Raw genomic sequence first — 10787 nt, 5'->3', positions numbered from 1 at the left:
CACATGGTAATTTACTTACTTTGTTACCTCTTCAACCCCCTCCTTTTGCCCCTCAATTCATGACTTCTTGAAGGCCTGTTCTTTTCTCCTGAACAATTTCCAGTGCCTGGGATAATACCTGGCTCAGGGGCTAAAGAAACATTTACTGAGTAAACTGGCTTTTAAATGGTTTAGAATTCTTTCCCTTCTTTTATTTTCCTTTGGAGTCTGAGATTTTTAAAAATTAGAAAACCTCAAGTGGGGAAAACATGCTTTTATTTCATGAAGTTGATCCCTTTTTAAGACTTTGCTACAGGAGATAGATTCTTAGGAATTCTTCTGCAGTGAACTAAAAAAATAGCTTTAACTTTAAAATGATTACCTAATCAAAGTATATTTTTCCTACTTAAATTAGCATGCTGTATAGAACATAGCAAGTACAGTTATAGAATAAATATGACTTCAATACAACAAAGAAAAATAATTCTAAAAACAAAATTAGAAATTGCATAAAAATTTGGGAAATAGGTGTAGTTTGGAAGTAACTAGAAAAATAAAGGAGGAAGAGAACAGAGGGTTTGCTTTGCCTCTTTTTTTGATGAAAACAAAACAGAGGGTTTATTTTTGTTTTGCCTCTTTTTTTGATGAAAACCATGTACAAAGTTTGACAACAGTTTAAGAAAAGGCAAGTTCCAGACTGAGGTAGTTTGCAGTTTATTTTTATCTATTATTTGGTCCTTGGCTCTAATAAATGCATATATTTTAAGATTTTGTTTGCTATTAAAATGTTAGTTGTAATAAATATGCTATTAGCTTATACAGTTGGTTTCTAATGAGAAATCCAGCACCCCTGCACCCAAATTTTTCTGTTTATATGTTGCATAAAGTGTATAATGCTGTATAAGAGAAAAACCTTACCTTTTATCTTACAAATCAATATTTTGTGATTTGTCTCAGGATATTTAAAAAAGTGACTGACAGGTATGAATGTGTCCCACGTATTTATTACACAGTCAAGGTTTATCCTTAGACTTTAATAACTGTGAGGACTAAATTAAAATAGAAATTTTATCATATCCATTACATTTACTAAATCATTCTCTAGTATGTATACAGTTGTCCCTCAGTATCTATGGGGGACTGTTTCCAGGACCCCCCCCCAACAGATACCAAAATCTGAGGATGATCAATTCCCTTATATAAAATGGTGTAGAATTTACATATAACCTATGCACATCCTCTCTAAATCATCTCTAAATTACTTGTAATACCTAATACAATGCAAATGCTATGAAAATAGTTGCCGGTGTGTGGCAAATTTAAATTTTGCTTTTTGGAACTTACTGGAATTTTTTTTCTGAATATTTAAAATTTGCAGTTATTTGAATCAGTGGATGTGGAACCCAGAGATAAGCAAGGCCAACTGTATTCTAATAAGCTTTGGTTTAAGGATTTCACACATGCAAATCCACTTTGAAGGAGTTCTCTTCAATGTGAATTTTATAATGGTTAGTAAGGGACGACCTCTGGCTGAAGAGTTTCCCACATGCATTACATTCATAGGGCTTCTCTCCAGTATGAATTCTTTGATGCGCAATAAGTGATGAGCTCTGCCTAAAAGTTTTCCCACATGTACTACATGCAAAGGGTTTTTCTCCTGTATGAATTCTTTGATGTTGAATAAGAGCTGCACTTTGGCCAAAGGATATCCCACATTCCAGACATTGATACGGTTTCTCTCCTGTATGAATTCTCTGGTGATTACTAAGGGATGAGTTACACCTGAATGTTTTCCCACACTCATTACATTTATAGGGTCTTTCTCCAGTATGCATTCTCTGATGTTGAATAAGAGCTGAACTTTGTCTGAAGGCTTTCCCGCACACTTTACACTTACATGGTTTCTCTCCAGTATGAATTCGCTCATGAATAATGAGTGTCGAGTGGGAACTTAAGGCTTTACCACATTCATTACAATTATACAGTTTCTCTCCAGTATGAATTATTCGGTGTCTATTAAGTCGTGAAATAGAAGTGAAACCTTTTCCACATTCATTACATCTATAAGGCTTTTCTCCAGTGTGAATTCTTTCATGTTGAATAAGAGATGCACTCTGACTGAATGCTCTCCCACACTCACTACATTTAAAAGGTTTCTCTCCTGTGTGAATTCTCTGATGATAACGAAGAGATGAACTAGACTTAAAGGTATTGCCACATTCATTACATAAATAGGACTTCTTTCTGAGATGAATTCTCTGACATCCAGAAGGGGATGTGCTACAACTGGATGCCTTCCTTCCTGGGTTATATTTGTGGGGATTTTCTCGAGCATGGATTTTTTGATGTATAAAAAGGGTAGACCTTCTGCTGAAGGATTTACCACATTCTTTACATCTATAGGATTTTTCCACAGTATGGGTTCTTAGGTGTTTACAAAGGGATGCACTATGGCTGAAGGCTTTTCCACATTCTTTACATATATAGGGTTTCTCTCCAGTATGAGTTCTTTGATGTTGAATAAGAGCTGAACTTTGGCTGAAGGCTTTCAAACATTCTTTACATTTAAATAATTTCTCTCCAGTATGGTTTTTCTGATGTTTACGAAGGGATGAATTGTGAATGAAGGCTTTTTCACAAATGTTACATTTATAGCGTTTTTCTGCTGTCTTGGTTTTTGGTTGGTTAAGTAAATTTGAATCCTGCCTGAAGCTATTTCTTTGTATTTCATATTTTGAGGGTGTTTTTTCTCTAGCAGTCTTTTGTTGCTTAACAAACACTGATTTCAGGCTGAAATTCTGGCCAAAGTCATTATTTTTATGGCTTCTTTCTACAGTGAGGATCTTTGTATGGGTGAATGAAATTATTTGTAAACTTTCATTTTTGTCCTTCTGTTTCTTTATTCTGTCTTCATATAAGCAGGATTTTTCTGATATGAAGTTCCAGGGTTCATTTTTTTTGAGTCTTTTCCTTACTGGCCCCCAAAATGATGAGTCTTGAGTTTGAGTTGACTTTGTGGTTTTAAGACTGCTCTTACATCCTGAAGAAAACAAAAAAAGAAAGAAATTGCCAATGATCCACATGATTAGCTGAGACTAAATGTGTAGAAGGACTAAATATTAATGATATCTAAATAAGGCACTCCTTTCTGGCTAAAAGAAACTAGCAAGAGGAAAAAATAGGAAAGTAACAGTGTTACCATATAAAATAATAATGGATGAGAGCTGGAGTACTAGGGTGAATAAAACAAAGATGCTCATTTAAAGAAGGTGAGAGTATACACATTACCAGGAGAATGGAGAGAAGGCATCAGAGGAGGAGTATGAATTGGGAAATGCAGTCTAGTATCCAAAGCCTATGACAGACTCATACATTATCTCCATGACATCACTCTCATTTCTGTAATTATTTCTAATCTTGAATGTCTTCCCTACTTTTCCTACATGTCAAACTTCTCTGTAGCCTTCAGATTCAGTTCCAGTGTTAAGCTCCTCTTTGCACCCTTTCCTGACTCTGAGCTCCAAAAATCTATTCCCCTTATTATACCACTTAACCACAGTATATTATAATATGTACCTAAGGGAAAAAATTATGAGTATATCTAGAGATAATGAGAAAGCCTTAAAAAATTCAGCACCACTGATAATAAAAATAAAAATATTCAAGAAAAACAGGAATTGAGGGATGCTTCCTCAACAAGATAAATACATATACTTTAGTCCTAAAGCCAGTATCTTAATGAAGAAACTCTAGAGACATTTCCACTATGATCAAGAACAAGGCAAGGATGCCCATTACTTTCACTTCTGTTCAACATTGTATTAGATGTATCAACCAATACAAGTACACAAGCAAAATCAATTAGAGGCATAAGCATGAGTAAAGAGGAAATAAAACTATCTCTATTTGCTGATGATATAATACTATAGCTGAAATTAAACCTCAGAGAATCAATGATAAACCTTGATCAGTGACATACCAGGATATAAAATTAACACACTAAAATCAATAATCTTCATTTATACAAAGATTTAGGGAAATGAATTCACAAGAAATATGAACAACTTATATGGGAAAAAATTGAAAAGTCTTTAAAAAAATTTTTTAAAGATTTTTTTTATTGTTGTTGTGGACCATTTTTAAAGTCTTTATTGAGTTTGTTACAATATTGCTTCTGTTTTATGTTTTGGTTTTTTGGGCCCGAGGTATGTGGGATCTTAGCTCCCTGACCAGGGATCAAACATGCACCCCCTGCATTGGAAGGTGAAGTCTTAACCACTGGACTGCCAGGGAAGTCCCTAGAACAGTCTTGAATAACATTAAAGTCACCTGAAAAACCTCTCCTATTCTTGGATAAAACACTTCAATGTTATAAAAATATAAGGATTAAGAAATATATATATAAAGATATTTTAAATCCTGCTGTAATTAACAACATAACTTTACAACTTAAGGAACTAGAAAAAAAACCAAACTAAACCCAAAGCTAGCAGAAGGAAGAAATAATAAAGACAAGAACTTAGATACATAAAACAGAAAATAGAAAAACAGTAGAGAAAAAAATCAACAAATGCAAAATCAGTTATTTGAAAAGATCTACAAAATTGACAAACCTTTAGTGAGACTGACTAAAAATAAAAAAGAGAAGACACAAAGTACTAAAATCAGAAATGCAAGTTGGCAACATTACCACAGAGTCAAAAGAAATAAAAAGGATTATAAGGAAAAACCATGGATAACTGTATGACAAAAAATTGTATAGCCTAGATGATATGGACAAATTCCTAGAAACACAAAACTTACCCAAACTGAATTATGAAGTAGAAAATCTGAACAGACATATAACTAGTAAAACAATTGAACCAGTAATCAAAGCCTCCCAATAGTAAAAATGCTCTGTACCAGATAGTTTTATTGTCTATCAAATATTAAAGATGAACTAACACCACTCCTTCTGAAACTCTTCCAAAAAACTAAAGACGAGGCAATATTTCCTAACTTATTCTATGGGGCCAGCATTGCCCTGATAATAAAGCCAGACAAAAACCCTGTAAGAATAGAAAACTAAAGACCAATATTCCTTGTGAATATTGATTTTAAAATCCTCAATAAAGTACTAGGCAAAGAGAATTCAGAATATTAGAATGATTATACACCATGAGATTTATCCTTGGAATGCAAGAATGGTTCAACATATGAAAACCAATTAAAGCAACACATCACATTAACAGAAAGAAGACACAAAATCACATGATCATCTCAAGTGATGTAGAAAAAAACATCTGACAAAATTCAACACCTTTTCATGATTAAAAAAACCCCAAAACACTTAATAAACTGGGACTGGAAGGAAAATACCCCAACACAATAAAGACCATCCTTAAAGAACCCATAGTTAACATCATACTCAATGGTTAAAGACTATAATCTTTTCCTCTGAGATCAGGAACAAGATAAGGATGCCCACTTTTACCACTTCAACCCAACACAGTATTGGAATTTCTAGCCAGAGCAATCAGGCAAGAAAAATAAATAAAAGATATCTAAATTGGAAAGGAAAAAGTAAAATGATCTCAGTCACAGATGACATGATCTTTCTTAAAAATTTATTTCTTTGAAGAATAGTTGATTTACAATGTTGGGTTAATTTCTGTTGTACAGCAAAGTGATTTGAGTTACACAAACATACATTCTTTTCATATTCTTTTCCATTATTTATGGTTTATCACAGGATATTGAATATAGTTCCCTGTGCTATACGGTAGGATCTTGTTTATCCATTATATATATAATAGTCTGCAACAGATGACAACAGATGATCTTATATGTAGAAAATGTAAAGGTTCCACAAAAAAATTGTTAGAATACACAAATTCAGCAAAGTAGCAGGATAAAAAATCAACACAAAAACAGTTGTGTTTTTATCCTCTAACAATGAACAAGCCAAAACAGAAATACAGAAAAGGATTTCATTTACGATAGCATCAAAAAGAATAAAATACTTAGGAATTAACTCAAAGGAGGTAAAAGATTTGTACACTGAGAACTACAAACACTGCAGAAAGTAAAGAAGACATAGGTAAATGGAAAAACATCAGGTATTTACAGACTGTAAGATTTAATACTCATAAGATGGCAATACTACCTAAAGTTATCTAGAGATTAAATGAAAGCCCTATCAAAATTCCAATGCCGTTTTTTTTGCAGAAATAGTAAAACTCATCTTAAAATTTACATGGAATCTCAAGGGACCCTGAAAAGCCAAAATAATCTTGAAAAAGAAGAACAAATTTGGAGTACTCATACTTCCTGATTTCAAAACTTATACAAAGTTATAATAATCGAAGCATTGTGGTACTGGCATAAAGATGAACATATAGATCAATAGAATAGAATAGGAAGTCTAGAAATAAACCTTCACATATATGGGCAAATGAATTTTGCCCATAAAAAGGTGCCAAGACTATTCAATGGGGAAAAGACAGTCTTTTCAACAAATAGTGCTGGGAAAGCTGGATATCCACTTGCAAAAAAAATGAAGCTGGACCCTTTACCTAACACCATACACAAAAATTAACTCAAAATGAATACATGACTTAAATGTAAGATCTAAAACTATAAAATTCTTAGACGAAAACATAGGGTAAAAGCTTCATGACTTAGGATTTAGCAATGATTTCTGGGATAGGATACCAAAAGCACAGGAAACAAAGGAAAAAAATAGACAAATAATTGGATTTCATCAAAATTAAAAGCTTCTGGGGGAATTCCCTGGCAGTCCAGTGGTTAGGACTCAGCACTCTCACTGCCAGGGCCAGGGTTTTATCCCTGGTCAGGGAACTAAGATCCTGCAAGCCAAGCAGTGTGGCCAAAAAAAAAAAAAAATTAAAAATAAATAAAAGCTTTGGTACATCAAAGAACACTATCAGCAGAATAAAAAGGTAACCTACAGAACAGGAAAAAATATTTTCTAATTATGTATCTGATAAAGGGTTAATATCCAGAATATATAAAGAATTCCTACAACTCAACAATAAGAAAACAAACAATCCAATTCAAAAATAAGCAAAGAACTTGAATAGACATATCTCTATAGAAGACATACCAATGGCCAATAAGCACATGAAAAGATGTTCAACATGTCAGGAAATAAAAATTCAAACCACAATATTCCACTTCACGTCTGTTAATATGGCTAAAATATATGTGTGTGTGTATATTTTATATACATGTGTGTATGTGTGTGTGTATACACACAGAAAATAACAAATGTTGGCAAGGATGTGGAGAAACTGGAACCCTTGTGCACTGCTGTTGGGAATGTAAAATAATATAGCCACAGTGGACAACAGTATGGCAGTTCTTCAAAAAGTTAAGCAGAGAATTACCATGGGATTCAGTAATTCCATTCCTACAGATATACCCAAAAGAATTGAAAGCAAAGACTCAAAGAGATATTTGTATACCCATGCTCATAATAGCATTAATCACGGTAGCCAAAAGGTGGAAACAACCCAAATGTCTATTGACAGATGAATGGATAAACAAGAAGTAGTATATACATATAATGGATTATTATTCAGCTTTACAGAGAAATGAAATTGTGATAGATGCTACAACATGGATGAACCTTGAAGACATCATGCAGTGTGAAATAAGCCAGACACAAAATGACAAGTGTTCTATGATTCCAATTCTGAGGATTCTAGAACAGTCAAATACAGAGACAGAAAGTAGAATAGTGATTGCCAGAGGCTGGGGAGAAAAGCAGATGGAGAATTATTATTTAATGGGTAGAGAGTTTCAGTAAGGGATTATAAAAAACTTCTCCAGATGGATAATGATAATGGTTACAACACTGTGAATGTACTTAATGGCATCAAAGTGTATACTTACAAATAGTTAAAATGGTAAATTTTACATTATTTTTATTTTACCACAGTAAAAAAAAAATAATTAGGGGACAATAAAATGTTTTGTCGAGAATTTGGGTAAACTGGAATCTACATACATAGCTGGTGGGAATGTAAAATAGTAAATACAACTGCTCTGGGAAACAGTTTGGTAGTTACTTAAAAAGTTAAACATAGCCTAAACATATGACTCAGTAATTTCATCCTAAGTATACACCCATGAGAAATGAAACATATGTCAAAATAAAAACTTTTACACAAATGGTCATAGCAGCATTATTTGTAATAACCAAAAATGGAAACTCAAATGTCCATCAACAGATGAATGGATAAACAAAAGGTGATATATCCATACAATGGAATATTAGTCATCCATAAAAAGGAATGAGGTACTGATACATATTACAACATGAATGAATCTTGAAAATATGCTAAGTAAAAGAAGCCAGATAGAAAGAGCTACATATTATATGATTCCACTTACATGAAATGTCCAGAATAGTCAAATCCACAAAGACAGAAAGTAGATTAGGAGTTCCCAGGGGTTAGGAGGATGCAGGAATGTGGAGTGATTGCTAATTGGTACAGGATTTCTTTCTGGGGTAATGAAAATGTTCTAAAATTAGTGGCAATAGTTGAAGATCTTTGTGAACATACTTAAAACCATTAAATTGTACACTTTAAAAGCCATGAATTTTATAGTACGTGAATTATACCTCAACACAGTTGTTTAAAAGAGAGAGAGAGAAAAAGCAACAATTCCCAGCATCATAGCCCTGTATGCTCCTGATCCTCACTTCCCCAGGTAAAAGGCTCTGTGATGAGCAATGGTAGACTGAAAAAAAATGCCAGAGAAAGGAAGAACTCTAGCAAAGAGCCTGAAGAAGAGCTGAAGTGACCACCAGAAAGATTAATCCCACTTTGAATTGAAAAATATGAAAAAAATAACCAAGAAGATCGGAACAGGAGCACAGGAAACATAAAGTACAGCTTAATTTAAATTCCCAGCTCACAACACTAGAAAAACTAAGTAAATGGAAAGAAAGCCATGGAAGAAAAAAGTAAGGATAAAAACAGGAATTAATAATGAAGAGAACAGATATCTCTATTCAAATCTATGAAAACCTATATGAAACAGATAATTCTCTAGAGAAATGCAGGTTACCAAAACTGACCCCATTACAATTAGAAAGCTGGGACAGACCAATTATCATTGAAAAAATTAAGTTATTAAAGAGCAATCCTATAAAAAAGCACTGGAGAATTCTACCAAATCTTGAAGGACCAGATAGTCCCAAGGCTCTATAAATTATGCCAGTGCATTTAAAAGAAAGGAAAAGTTCCTAGTTCCTTTTATGAAGGAAATATAATATGAAAACAAACCAGATAATAATACAAAGAAAGAAAACTACATAACAGTATCAGTTATCAATATCAGTGCAAACATTCTAAGAAAATTATCTTTAGCAAACAGATTCCAACACTGCATTATTCCAGGAATGCAAGCAAAGTTGCTTCAATATTAGTATATCCATTAATATCATATAGTTTCCTCTTCTACCTTGTGGGTTATGACCAGAAATCATCTCCTACTCACTATAAATTCCTCAATATGGCACTCAAATTACAATTTTTGTTTTACTAATCTTCTTTAAACACAGTTTTTTAATCTTTTTGAACAATGTCAAATACTCTTAGTTGATATACACACATCTTTTAAACTCATATTAGAAATTGTATTATAGAATAGTTGGGTTGTGGGGAGGTTTCAGGACCAATCCAAGCAGGGAAACAGGTAGGCATTTTTGAGGTAGTGTATGGAAGTGTCAAAATATAAGATGAAGCCAAAAGTTGTGAGCTAGGAAAAGCCAGTATGTGCCTCAAGCAAGAGGCAATAATGAATTGCATGCAGTACTGAAAAGTCAAAGGTCAGTAATATGGACAGCCAAGGACAGAAGGAGGTAAAGGAGGGCTAACATGATAATAGTAAAAAACTGAATTCAACTAAAATTTTATTAAGGCCATAATTCAATGATTTCAGCTAGAATATTTATATGGTTCACTGAACTATAAAAGATAGCACAGGGTTTCCCTGGTGGTGCAGTGGTTGAGAGTCCGCCTGCCGATGCAGCGGACACGGGTTCGTGCCCCGGTCCAGGAAGATCCCGCATGCTGCGGAGTGGCTGGGCCCGTGAGCCATAGCCGTTGAGCCTGCATGTCCGGAGCCTGTGCTCCACAACGGGAGAGGCCATAACAGTGAGAGGCCCATGTACCGCAAAAAAAAAAAAAAAAAAAAAAAGCACAGTTTTAGTTTACAAAAAGTCAAATTTCAATAGGTAAGTTTTAAAGTAATGTTGGAACTAAAATGGAAAATAAAATATCCTGTAAATAAATCTCTGGCTCTGTTTTCTAAAGGAGCTCTAAACAATATCATCCCACCAGTACATGTGTGTTACAGTCTTCAAGATTTTGATCTCTAACACTAAAATGAGTGAGGACTCCTTAGAAGGATGGCTATTTCCTTTATGGCCTATGAGAGGTACAAAATATGTGTGAGATTTCTTTGTATGGGCTCTGGAAGGTGGTACACAGTGAGTGTGGGACATACTGATATTAATAGAAAGCAAGGATGCTAACAAAATTTATAAGTTTAGTAAGATACGCATTAAATTCATTAGCATGTTTGCCTATCGTGGTGTGGGGTGAGATAGGGAATAGGGAAGAGAATGGAGTAGAAATATAAGAATGAAAAAATGGGCCTTGTAGACATGAGTGTAAAAAATGTGCTACTAAACAGAGTATGGCTAACTCAATCCTCTGCCCTTGAGATTCAAAAACATATATACACAAACATATACGTGTGTGTGTGTGTGTAAGGGCTGTGTCAAGGGACAC

General features: G+C 33.9%; 1 long non-coding RNA gene across 1 annotated transcript in view; it reads right to left on the bottom strand.

Annotated features, from left to right (window-relative positions):
• Window positions 1-645: 645 nt before the first annotated feature.
• Window positions 646-10787, bottom strand: part of LOC309960122 — a 30308-nt gene continuing 20166 nt past the window's right edge. Inside the window, exon 5 of the long non-coding RNA XR_014326118.1 lies at window positions 646-3019. This is a non-coding gene — a long non-coding RNA (uncharacterized lncRNA). The remainder of the gene's footprint in view (window positions 3020-10787) is intronic.

The sequence above is a fragment of the Leucopleurus acutus genome, assembly GCF_964270905.1.
Source record: "Leucopleurus acutus genome assembly, chromosome: 3".
NCBI lineage: Eukaryota > Metazoa > Chordata > Mammalia > Artiodactyla > Delphinidae > Leucopleurus > Leucopleurus acutus.
The sequence above is the reverse complement of the archived record's forward strand: the minus strand, read 5'-3'. Positions and strand labels throughout refer to the sequence as shown.